Source organism: Octopus sinensis, linkage group LG3 (genome assembly GCF_006345805.1).
Source record: "Octopus sinensis linkage group LG3, ASM634580v1, whole genome shotgun sequence".
Lineage (NCBI taxonomy): Eukaryota > Metazoa > Mollusca > Cephalopoda > Octopoda > Octopodidae > Octopus > Octopus sinensis.
In genome coordinates this window covers 109,455,617-109,470,472 of record NC_042999.1, presented here as the reverse complement: position 1 = coordinate 109,470,472, position 14,856 = coordinate 109,455,617, and positions in this window count along the sequence as shown.

Below are 14,856 nucleotides of genomic sequence, written 5' to 3'. Positions count from 1 at the left end.
TTGAGGCAAGTGAAAATCAAAATCAAAACAAATCAAAATAGATGAACATCAATGGAATTGTATCTTTGTGGTACCAGTGCCGGTGGCACGTGGCACACAAGAAAACCATCCGAACGTGGCCGTCGCCCATTACCGCATCGACTGGCCTCCGTGCTGTGGGCACGTAACAAGCACCATCCGATCGTGGCCGTTTGCCAGCCTCATCTGGCACCTGTGTCGGTGGCACATAAAAACACCATCCGAGCGTGGCCGTCTGCCAGCCTCGTCTGGCACCTGTGTCGGTGGCACATAAAAACACCATCCGAGCGTGGCCGTTTGCCAGCCTCGTCTGGCACCTGTGTCGGTGGCACATAAAATCACCCACTACACTCTCGGAGTGGTTGGCGTTAGGAAGGGCATCCAGCTGTAGAAACACTGCCAGATCTGACTGGACTGGTGCAGCTTTCGGGCTCCCCAGACCCCAGTTGAACCGTCCAACCCATGCTAGCATGGAAAGCGGACGTTAAATGATGATGATGATGATGATGATATATATATATATATATATATATATATATATATGTATGTACCTGCATGTGTGTGTGTATTTGTGTTTGTCCCTTCTCCCCATCACTGCTTGACAACAGTATTGGTGTTTTTACATCTCCATAACTTAGCAGGTCAACAAAAGGGACTGATAGAATAAGTACTAGGCTTAAAAAATAATTCCTGGAATCGATTTGTTTGACTAAAATCCTTCAAGGCAGTGCTCCCCTGTGGTCACAGTTATATGACTGAAACAAGTAAAAGAATAAAAGAATAAAAGAATAAAGGAAATCAAAATTCTCAATCATAATCATTGCCATCATCGTTATCATCATCATCATCATCATCATCATCATTTAACAGCCACATTTCCATACAGAATTTGCTGAGGCAGATTGTCTTACAATTGTCTTTCTATCACCAACCCTCATCTTTTATCAAGGAAAGTAGTATTTTCCCATAACTAGTCAAACACTAATACATATACTCTCTCATGCACCAAATAGCAGTCGCTAGAAAGCCTCCATGAAGTGAAACCAAGTAGCAACACCAAATGGCGGTGCCCCAGCATGGCCACAGCTGATAAGCTGAAACTAGAATCAATCAATCAATCAATCATACATACATACCGGGGGTGTATACTCCAGGTGTGCTAGGTGTGCACTGCACACCCACCGGAAATGGAAAATTCATTATAAATATTAACCTTACTCATTCATTTAATCCCAAATCTTAATGGAAAACTTACTTGAAATTTGATGGCATGACACCCAATACAAGGATCACCATATGTCACTGATACATACATACATACATACATACATACATACATACATACATACATACATACATACATACACACATACATAATACATGTATGTATGCTTGTATATATATATCATATCATCAACGACATCATCATCAACAACATTTTAATGTCCACTTTTCCATGCTTGCATGAGTCAGGTGGAGCTTATTTAAGCCAGATTTTCTACTGCTGAATGTTCTTCCTGTCACCAAACCTCACCTGTTCCCCAGAAAAGCAAAGCAATATTCGCTCATGGCCAAGCCTGTTCTCATGGAATACTAGAAATGAATAACACTGACGATGACACTGGCACTCATTTACAGTTATCACGTCATAACAAGGAAACACAAGCACACACACACACATACTCACATACACTCACATTCAGACACACATACATTCTTTTATCCTTTTTTTTTTGTTTCAGTCATTTGACTGTGGCCATGCTGGAGCACCACCTTTAGTTGAACAAATCGACCCCAGTACTTACTCTTTGTAAGCCTGGTACTTATTCTATTGGTGTCTTTTGCCAAACCACTAAGTTATGGGGATGTAGGCACACCAACATCAGCTGTCAAGCGATGGTAGGGGACAAACACAGACACAAATACTTACATACAAATATATATATATATATATATATACGACAGGCTTCTTTCAGTTTCCGTCTACCAAATCCACTCACAAGGCTTTGATCAGCCTGAGGCTATAGTAGGAAACACTTACCCAAGGTGCCATGCAGTGAGACTGAACCTGGAACCATGTGGTTGAGAAGGAAGCTTCTTACCACACAGCCACTCCTGCACCTATATATATTCAATGTAGTCATTGGTTTTGACCAGTCAAAGAGTTACCATTAAGGTGGCAAACTGGCAGAAATGTTAGCGCACCGGCCGAAATGCTTAGCTGTATTTCGTCTGCTGTTACGTTCTGAGTTCAAATTCCGCCGAGGTCGACTTTGCCTTTCATCCTTTCGGGGTCGATAAATTAAGTACCAGTTACGCACTGGGGTCGATGTAATCGGCTTAATCCCTTTGACTGTCCTTGTTTATCCCCTCTATGTTTAGCCCCTTGTAAGCAATAAAGAAATAAGAAAGTTACCATTGGTTTCATGTTTTATTATTGTTCTTAGCAATATATGTGGCTCACCAGACCTGCTGACCAGTGGTACATAACCTCTTTACTAATAAAGAGCAAAGAGCCCATAACCTCTTTACTAGTAAAAATGTTATGTGCCACATTCTGACTGGCTATAACTACCAGCTACCTTATTGCTGCTCAAAACATCTTTTAGAGTGTGCTTCTTTTACAGACTTATGAACAGCTGACAGAAATACATACATTGTATGTATTGGGCAAGTACATTGGTACATTGGGCAAGTTTCTTCTACTATATCTTTGGGCTGACTAAAGACTTGTGAGTAGATTTGGTAGATGAAAACTGAAAGAAGCCCATCGTATATATATATATATATATATATATATATATATATATATATATCTGTGTGTGTGTCTTTGTGGCCGTGTTTCTCCACCACCACACTTGACAACCAGTGTTGGTGTTTATGTCCCTGTAACTTAGCAGTTCAGTACAAGACATCAATAGAGTAAGTACCAGGCTTTAAAGGAAAAAGGTATTGGGGTTGATTCATATGACTAAAATCCTCCAAGGAGATACCCCAGCATGACCACAGTCAAATGACTGAAACCAGTAAAATATAAAGGATATATATATGACAGGCTTCTTCCAGTTTCCATCTACCAAATCCACTCATAAGATTTTGGTTAACCCAGAGCTATAGTAGAAGACATTTGCCCAAGGTGCTATGAAGTGGAACTGAACTCAAGACCACATGCTTGGAAAGCAAACTTCTTAACCATTCAGCCATGCTTTTGCCTATAGATTGATAAAAAGTAAGTACAAGATTAAAATAAATAGTTGAGTAAATATGATTAATTAAAACCTTTTAAGGGAGTGCTCCAGCAAGGCCACAGTCCAATGTTTGAAACCTTTAACAGAACAATATATTAAAGAATATATCGCTTGTGGTAAATGGAATTCTTAACATAACTGAATGGATAACTTCACCATCACAGGCAAAAATTCTCAAGGAATTCAAAGTTAACACCGATGACATAATACCCATTAAAAATTTTAGAAATATTTCGAAATTATACTTGATTATTTAATTGTTTTAAAAGTATATCATGAATCTCTAAGAAGAAATTCATCTAAAATTTGTATAAAAATATGTAGATATCTTCATTTATTTTTGAAAATATATATATAAAAATAAAAAAAAAAAATAATAATAATAATAATAATAATAATAATAATAATAATAATAATCATGATAATGATAAGTGAACTAAACTTTAAAAAAAATTTAATCTTAAGTATGATGCTTTTATAACTACTTTTAGTACTGAAAATATACTAAGAATTTGAAGAGCCTGTTTTTCCTGAAAAAAAAAAAAAATTACAGTTTTTCTTTATGGGAATATTTGCAAGAGTTAAAATAAAAGTTACATAAAATAGTAGCAATGTGTTTTAAAATGGAAATATCATTGGTATTGATAATAATTTATTGTTAACATTCACTTCTATGTCTCTTTGCTTTCATGGCACATCCAGCAGCAGATCATAAATAGTTGTAAAACATTTTTTCCAGCACGTATATACATATATATAAATACATACGTAATATATATATATATATATATATATTATATATATATATACATAAATACATACGTACATATATGTATACAAATGTATATATATATATATATACATATAAATTTTTATATATGTATATATATATATATATATATGCATGCATGCATATTTATATTATGTATATTTTATTTAATTTATATATTTATATATTTATTTATTTTCTTTGTGTATGTGTGTGTGTGTGTGTTCATGTGTGTGTGTCTGTGTTTGTGTTTGTGTATGCGTGTATGTGTCTGTGTATGTGAGTACGTATGCTTGTGTGCCAATATACAGAATTGCTTTGTTTGTATAGACAAGAACCACCTAACTTTTCAATTGAGTAATCTAAATTTGTACCCAGTCTTGCTAAAACGTCTGCCATGATTCATCTGTTAAAAATGTTTTTTAAATTTTTTTTTTTTAAATTCTATAGTTTTATCTTTTGAGGGAATTGTCTCTTACATAGCATGGAAGCATTCTAGAATTATGAGAGAGATAGAGATAGCGACTGGAAGAAACAAAGAAAGAATGAGAGAGAGAGAGAGAGAGAGAAGGGGGAGAGAGATAAAGAGCAACTGAGTGAGTGAGAGATTTGTACATGGAGGCATAATGCTAGAAATGCCAGTGGTATAATATGCTTCTCGTGATTATTTAATATTTCCCAGCAACTACATTGATAAATAAATAATGAATGAAAAACAAAAGTGACATGCTTTGTATTAGCAAATGGTCTTGAAATAGATAAGACAAAACAAATAAAAGATTGCTTAAAATGAAATGAAATTTTTCTGGCTGTAACAGCAAGATAGAAAATGTATTCAAACTTTCCTTTATCTATTTATCTTTCCCTTCCTTTCTGTATTTGCATATGTAACATATATATACATATATCTACATATCTTGCTCTCTCTCACTCTCTCTTTATCTCCTTTCTCTTGCTTCTTACATGTGTACCCCACCCCTATACATACACACTATCAAATATATGCAGACAGATAACTACTGATATATAAATATATAATTATATATATATATATATATCAGAGTGAGCATATTGTGCACATGGATATTCTTGTACATATACATATACATACACGCACATATGAATATTAAAGTAATATCATTTTGAAATACAATTTAATTTCACATAATGTAGTTGATTTGAGGTGATATGAAGAACAAAAACAAAATAAGAAACAGAGATATGCCATTTATAAAAATACAATTGAATTGTATTAAAATAGAAAAGTTTTTTTCACTCTATATATATATATATACATATATAAACATGTATGCACACAAATATGTATATTTATGTGAGTGTGGATGTATATATATATATATATATATATATATATATATATATATATATATATGTGTATACTTATATATATGCATATACATATATATATATATTTATGAATATATACATGTATATTCCTATATATATATATACATATATAAACATGTATACATTTATATATACACACATATATAAATATATGTATATATATATATATACATGTATACATATATATATATACATATATATATATATTATATATATATATATATATATGGATGTATACATCTAAGTATATTTGTATATAACAGATATCCGTAATAAAATGAGAACGAATATATAGATTTCATATTCCTCTTAAGTACATATATGTATGTTTATGAGAATATGCAAGCATATACACACATGTGCACACACACAAACATACATATATGCACACCAATACATGCACAAACAAACATTAAAGTGAAGTCCTGTAGAAATGAGAATAAAACAATACTGAGCCAACACTGGTTGTACATTCAGTACCTTCTTGTAACTATAATTTATATACATTTATTTCTTAGCATACATACATATATATATATATATACATGTATGCATATTCACACTTGCATACGCACATACATGCATACATATACATGCACTATCAACTCTGTCTTTCTTTCTTCATATGTGTGTGTGTGTGCACATGTGTGTGTGCATGTATGTGTGCCTGTATGTATGTGTATTTGTATATATGAGGAATAACTTTTCTTTTAGACATGCTGTATTGAAAACACAACAATGTGCCAGTTTTATCACTTTTATCAAGGCTTTTTCATAATATTACTATCATTTCCTTTCAGTTTGTTTGAAACAATAAAGTTTCTAAATCCATTATCATTGCTTCTAGACCTTCAAAGTCTCATCTTCAAGACTAAGTGATTTTAGCATATATTGTTGGCTATTTACTGTAGTCAAGGCTACTGTAATTACTATGGATATTAAAATCAGAATTTGAATTTAGCCATTAGACTCATGCATCATCGGTGTGGTGTTTAGCTTTGTTTCTGACCCATGAATATAGTCTGTCCATTGTGTTGTGCAATGAATATGAAGACTCACAAAGAGTATAAATATGCATATATACAAACACACACAAACACATATATGAGATACATATATCAGGTCATCCCATAAGTTCTGTCTGAATTTTGAATAAAGAAAACAAGTGATCAAATGTAATATTTAATTAAAATTTAATCATCAATGTACTTTCCCTGATTATCTATGACTTCCTTCCATCTATATACAAACCTTTTAATCCCATCAATATAAAACTCTTTTAGTTTCAAAGTGAAGAACTCTGAAATGTCAGTTTCGACCTCCACCTGGCTTGCAAAAGTTATGTCCCCCAAATGATTCTGTAAACTACAAAACAAATGGCAGTCTGAAGGAGCAAGGTCAAGAGAATAAGGTGGATGAGGAATTTTTTTCCCAACCAAACTCTTCAATCTTCTGTGATATAATCTTTGCAGTATGGGGTCATGCATTGTCCTGATGAAACATCACTCCTTTTCAATTCACTAAAGTTGGTCTTTTTTCTTCAAAGTTTGGTTGAAACGCTCTAATTGCTGACAGTAGACTTGAGCATTGATTGTTGCATTAGGTGGTAACAATTCAAAGTGAATTACCCCTTTACAATCCCACCAGAAAGAGAGAAGACCTTTTTTCCCTGAAGTTCCCTTTTTGGTTGTGGTTGAGCTTTTTCCCTTTTACCAAGCCACTGTTTACAATATTTCGCAGTCACAAATCTATCCAAAAACGGTGAAATGAGTTCGTGAGAATGGAGAGAAGAGCAGATGTCAACTCGGGATTTGTGGTTGCTTTTGGACAAATCACGAGGCACCCATTTTCCAAGTTTAGGAAGCTTTCCAAGTTGTTGAAGATGACGATGAACAGTTGTATGGTTTGAACTAAGCTTTATTGCCAATTATTTAACTGATAAGTCAGGATTTTCTTCAAGTAATGCCTCAAAGAGCTTATAATCAAACTCAACTGGATGTCCTGTTCGATCTTCATCTTCAAGGCTGAAATCTCCACTTCTGAATTTTGCAAGCCATCTTCTGCAGGTTCTTTCATTCAAGCATTCTTTCCCATAAACTGAGTGTATGTTTCGAGTCACTTCAGCTGCAGAGTTTCCTTTTTTGTACTCATAAAACATTATGTGCCTCAAATGCTCTTTGGATACTTCCATGTTAGAAAGGGTTATAATCAAAGAAATTTTAATTCTACTATTCCATAAAATAATATTTAATTAGTTTAAATGTACACAATAATTTTTAATTCCATTAGACATTCTAAAATACTATTAAATTTCATTCAATTTTAAAATAAGTAAAATCGGACAGAACTTATGGGATGACCTGATGTGTGTGTGTGTGTGTGTGTGTGTTGTGTGTGTGTGTGTGTGTGTGTGTGTATGTCGGTGTTTGTGTGCATGTGTAACACAAGTATGGCTGTATGGTTAAAAGGTTTACTTCCCAACTTTAAGATTCAGGTTCAATTCCACTGCATGGTACCTTTGCAAAGTGTCTTATAGCATAGCCATCATCTGACCAAAACCATGAGTGGATTGTGGATTTGGTTGATAGAAACTAGAAGAAGCCTATCATGTATGTATGAGTGCATACATCATGTGTGTGTATATGTGTGTGTATATATATATGTATGTTTGTATATACATATATAAATAAATATATATATATACATACATATACAATAATGGGGGAGGCCTAAACCAGCCTCCCCCATCATAATATTAACTGCTCTACATCTTAGAGTGTGCTTCTTCTCCAGATTTGTGTTTTTCTACAAACGATATATATGTATATATATATATATATATATATATATATATATATATATAGAAAGAGAGAAAGAGAGAGAGAGAGAGATACACACATACACACACACATATATATCTCTCTATATAAAACTGAAATGCATTTTTACCGCTTGGATCGCTTTCAAGGCCACTACATCCCGTCCGATTGACTCCAAAATTTACAGGGACATGTAAAATGAGGTGACGATGCCCGTGGGCTACCTTAGAAATCCCTATCTTAAAAGGTGTCATTGCTAGGGCTAAAAACCCACTTTGACAAGTCCACTCCAGTTCTTTAATGTATCTGTCTTCCTCAACTCACTCTCGCTATTTCCTCTCTTCCCAGCACTTTTTCACTCACTCTATTTCATACATTCCCATTACTTTCACTTCCTCAAACGGCCTTCTTTTATGTATCTATCTGCATTCATAGAGAGAATTATCATCGCCACCGCAATCGCATTCTATTGCCTGCCTGTCAATGCGCCGACGGAGCAAATACAAACAGAACACACCAACCAGCGTTCGTGTTCTGATGATAACGTAGGTTTTTCGTATCTATTACATTTTAACATTTATTTAGAACCCTGCAAATTTTTCGTGCTAAATTTTCATTTTTTACTACTTTATTATTTTTTCTTAAATTGATGCTTTTATTAAAATTAATTCTAATTGTCTGGGTCAACAGTTAATTTCCTCGGAGGATATGGAAATTCCTATTACCCGTCAGAGAAATAACTCCAGCAGCTCACAACTATTTCAACAAAGACAAGGTTACCTGCTTACCAGTCGAATTCAGCGTCAACGCTCACGTATGAGAGAGACTCCAACACACACACACACGCATATATACATATATATATATATATTATATATATATATACATACATATACAATAATGGGGGAGGCCTAAACCAGCCTCCCCCATCATAATATTAACTGCTCTACATCTTAGAGTGTGCTTCTTCTCCAGATTTGTGTTTTTCTACAAACGATATATATGTATATATATATATATATATATATATATATATATATATAGAAAGAGAGAAAGAGAGAGAGAGAGAGATACACACATACACACACACATATATATCTCTCTATATAAAACTGAAATGCATTTTTACCGCTTGGATCGCTTTCAAGGCCACTACATCCCGTCCGATTGACTCCAAAATTTACAGGGACATGTAAAATGAGGTGACGATGCCCGTGGGCTACCTTAGAAATCCCTATCTTAAAAGGTGTCATTGCTAGGGCTAAAAACCCACTTTGACAAGTCCACTCCAGTTCTTTAATGTATCTGTCTTCCTCAACTCACTCTCGCTATTTCCTCTCTTCCAGCACTTTTTCACTCACTCTATTTCATACATTCCCATTACTTTCACTTCCTCAAACGGCCTTCTTTTATGTATCTATCTGCATTCATAGAGAGAATTATCATCGCCACCGCAATCGCATTCTATTGCCTGCCTGTCAATGCGCCGACGGAGCAAATACAAACAGAACACACCAACCAGCGTTCGTGTTCTGATGATAACGTAGGTTTTTCGTATCTATTACATTTTAACATTTATTTAGAACCCTGCAAATTTTTCGTGCTAAATTTTCATTTTTTACTACTTTATTATTTTTTCTTAAATTGATGCTTTTATTAAAATTAATTCTAATTGTCTGGGTCAACAGTTAATTTCCTCGGAGGATATGGAAATTCCTATTACCCGTCAGAGAAATAACTCCAGCAGCTCACAACTATTTCAACAAAGACAAGGTTACCTGCTTACCAGTCGAATTCAGCGTCAACGCTCACGTATGAGAGAGACTCCAACACACACACACACGCATATATACATATATATATATATATATATATATATATATATATATATAATGTGTGCATTATGTGGTCGGTTGAGCTGAAAATATGCAGACCTATGTTAAAAGTGCTCGCAAGTTTGCATAACAACTATTTTTTCCCCTCAAATGAAAGGCGTGACCTCTAGGACAAAATTCCTCATCTTATAAAATGTGGCCCCAGTAGAACCAAATGAAATCGGGTTATATTAACCAAAATGTGAAAAGGGTCTAAATGGGGCTGGAAGGGGATTAAAATTTAAACGAGTGGGTGTTTAGGAATTCAAGCTAAAAAATTTGCGCCAGCCTTTTAATCGTCAATGTGTTGCGGTCCATGATGAAGAAGTTTTGAATGCTTGCCATGGTGAGTCTACTGTCGTGAGAAAGAATCACTTCAAAACTTGGTGTTTAGGGGTTTTCTTTTACATCAAGTTCAAACTTTTACGCCAGCCGTTAAACTGTCAAAACGTTGCTGTCCGTCATTAAGAAATGCCAGCCATGGTGACTCTACTATCCTCACATTCTATCCCTTCAAACTTTGGTTTCCAATATTTTATTATTTTTATTCAGCTCGCAAGTTCGTCTGTCCCTTTTAAATGTTAGTGTTTTGCTGTCTGCCTTGAAGCAGACCTTTCCATTGTTACTGCCTGATATTTATGATTGATCTTTCTAAATATTTTATTTCTCAACTTACTCAAGATCTTTTGTGGTTTATAAATGGGAGAGAGATAGATTAAGATAGAGAGTAAGAAAAAGCGAGGGAGAGTCCGAGAGAAAGGAAGAGTAAGAGAGTGGGGAAAGTGAGAGAGAAAGGAGAGAGAAACAAAGAGGGAGAATCATCATCATCATCATCATCATCATCGTTTATCGTCCATTTTCCGTGCTAGCACTAGGCTCCAGTCTGATCTGGCAGTGTTTCTACAGGTGGATGCCCTTCCTAACGCCAACCACTCTGTGAGCGTAGTGGGTGCTTTTTTCGTGCTGCCAGCACAGGTGCCAGGGGGGCTGGCAGCGGCCACGATCAGTTGGTGCTTTTTACGTGCCACCAGCACAGAAGCCAGTCAAGGCGGTGCTGCAATCGGCCACGTTCGGATGGTGCTTTTTACATGTTGAAAGGAAGCAACAGAAAGTAACAACCACACTCTTACCCGCGCGTAGAGCGGGTCACCTTCAGCTAGTAGATATATAAAAACATATATACATGCAAATATATATATGTACATACATATGTTATACATATTTATATATGCTAGTGTGTGTGAATGCGTGTATTTTTGTGTCTCCTTGTCTAGACATCAAGTGATGAATGTTAAAGACTGTTGCTGTCATAAAAGTTATGTCATTCAGTTCCAATATTCTGCAAAAACATGTCTGGTCATAAAGAAATATTTCCTTGCTTGGAACTGGGTGAGGATTGGTGACTGGAAGGGTACCAAGCCATGGAAAATCTGCCTCTATAAATTCTATGCAACCCATGCAAGCCTAGGAGTATGGACATTATGATACATGTATGTATGAATGTATGTGTGTATACATGTATGTATAACTTTATATTATATGTATATATATATATTTATGTGTGTACGTGTGTGTGTGCGTGTGTGTTTGTGTGTATACATTAATGCATATGTGTATATATATATACATGTACACACACATAGATAGATATATATATACATACATGTATCATCATCATCATCATCATCATCATCATTTTAATGTCCCCTTTCCATGATCACATAAGTTGGACGGAATTTTCTTGAGGCAGATTTTCAATGCTTAGATGCCCTTCCTGTCACCTACTCCCACTTGATTCCAATTAAGGTAAAATTTCCCCATAATCAGACATTTTTGTGGAAGAATATGAACAAGGAACACTGCTTGTATGATGGAGACATATTTAGAACTTTCACTCATTGTCAAAGCAAGAAGACAGTAACACACACAAGTACATACATTCCACACACACACACACATACACACACGATGTTCTTTCAGTTTCTTCCTACCAAATCCATCCTCAAGGCTTTTCAACCTGAGGTTATAGCCAAAAAAACTTGGTGCCATGCAGTAGGATCGAACCCAGGACCATGTCGTTGGGAAGTAAACTTTTTATAATAGGGCCATGCAGCCCGGATCGAGCAGTCCTATGGCTAAACAGCAAGGTGCCTCACTTCTCAGACTCATCTTTCTAACATAAAATTATGTAACCAGAATTGATTCAAGGAACTATTTGTGTGTATGTGTAAGTTGTGTTTCGTATATACGCCTATAATTTTATTGGTTATTCCAACAGTCAAAAATCTGAAAATAAAGTCTCTAAGATTTGAAATTTGAACATGACTGTCTGTTTCTTAATAACTGACATAAATAGATAAAATTAAGAAAAAATGCATTGCAAAATTAAATTGTATTAGCGCAAGGTATATAAAATATTTTTAATTTTTCAAAGTAAGATATTCAAGAAGCAAAAGTTTTTTTTTTTTAAATGTATTTTGAAGAATATTAATAATTATAGAAAAGCAAAAAATTTTTAAATAATATTCTTTATTATGAAATATTTAATTTAAATAACAGTAATGGGAATTTATAACTATGAGGAAAAAAATGCTCCTTCTATTTAAGATAATGTAAAAATGATGAAAGTAAAAGCAAAACCAGATGCAATAGATATTTTGTAAAAATAGAACTTATTCCATCTTTACACAAATGGAAATGTGACAAAAGGGACTCTATAAACTAGTTTAAATATAGGTTAAATATGTTAGGAATTTAAACAAATTTAGAATGTTTGTTTAATTTATTAAGATACAAAGAGCTTCATTTGAAATAAGACAGTTAAACAAAATATAATAGCTATATTTTGTATATAAGAGATTGTGGATATAATTAAAAAATGAAATATATACTTGGGTACTCATGAAAATGTGGAGTAACAAGCATGGAAGTTTGTAGAAGTGAATTGCAGATATTGAACTTACAATTTATAAAAATTAAATTTTGAAAAAACTGAATCATAAACATAACTGTTAATAAGTACAAACGGTAAAAGTAAAAAAATTATTCGCAAAAAAAATATACAGCTTAAATATAATAAAAAACTTCTCTATTTTTGAACTATAAAAAAAGAATTATTTTGTATTTAAGAAAATATTCATGATAATGCTTGTCTGATTACAGAGGAATTGTGCTGTAAATTCCTTATTTAAATTAAAAGCAGTATGTAGAGAAAGTTGTGTCCATTGCTAGCTATGTAAGCGTAAAAAGGAAAAATTTATAATTGCAAAATAATTTTGAGTAGATGATCAGTAGTTCAGGTAGTAGATTAAAAGGAATTGTTGAACTTTCTTAACAAATGTCAAAGATATAAAGATACATGAAATGGTAAACAAAGCATGTAAATCTCTAGATAGCAAAAACGCATAGAAGAATTAAGTGGAAACAATATGAAAATATACGCAAACATAATATAATATATGAATATGTACATATATTTATAAATGCATGTATACATTTAAGAATGCACACATACAAATGTAATCATACTCACACATGTATGCTTACACATAGACATACATACACAAACTTGCATTAGAAATAAAATAGAAATCAGGCAAATGAAAAGTTATATTAAAGAATTCAGTATAATTTAAAAGAGGGCTGTTGAGATAATAGTTCAGTAAAATAATATATAATCAGTCAAAACAATAAAGAAAGATTAATGAAACTAAAGAATAAAATGTGTAATTTTAATAAAAATATGTTAGTAAAGGTTGAATAATTTTAAAATATCTGGTAGTATTTATGTACAAAAAATTAAACCAATGTTTAAATAATTAAAGTAGAACTTGTTTAAGGTAAAAATTCTAGGCATATAATAAGCAGTTGCTTTGTATTTCTGAGATATAATTAGGAATTATAAGAGTTATAATAATTGTAAAACAGCGAAAATTGATATTGGAAATATGCTGTTTGTCATGAAGAAATATATTTTGAGGGTGTTTAATTTTTATTAAGAGGAAAAGGCTTTATGGTATGATGCAGAGGTTATTTAACCCCTTAGCATTCAGATTACTCTGAATGTAATGCTTATTTATTCGCATTGTTTTGAATTAACCATGTATTATCTCATAGCGTCAAGCTTTCACTGATGGGATTTATTTTTAGAATAACATAATAGGATAGGTGTTTGAGGTCAGATCTGGCTAGTTTGAGTATAAAACATGTCCGGTTTAAATGCTAAAGGGTTACAGTATAGTAACAAATTTAATGCTTGTGCAGTTGTGTATAAGATAAATTATTACCAATTTTGAAATTGTAATGGCTTAAGGAATTTTAGAGTATTGGAGGCCTATGTCCATAAATTAAGCCTAATTCTGTATAAAAGATTGGAGAATAGGACTTTATGTGATTAAGAGCTACAACAAAACTAACAGGATTTTGTACTGTAGGTATATGGTTTTACAAAAGATATACTTTTCTAGTTAATATTAAAAGGAATGATAAGGTGGCAAGCTGGCAGAATTGTTAGTATGCTGGGCAAAATGCTTAGCGGCATTTCATCTGTCTACATTCTGAGGTTCAAATCCCACTGAGGTTGACTTTGCTTTCATCCTTTCAAGGTTGATAAAATAAGTACCAGTTGAGTACTGGAGTCAATGTAAGTGACTAGCCCACTCCCCCAAAATTGCTGGCCTTGTTTCAAAATTTGAAATCAATATCAAAAGGAGTGTCAGCAGACTTTAAAGAACAAATATAGCTTTACATTATTTACATTA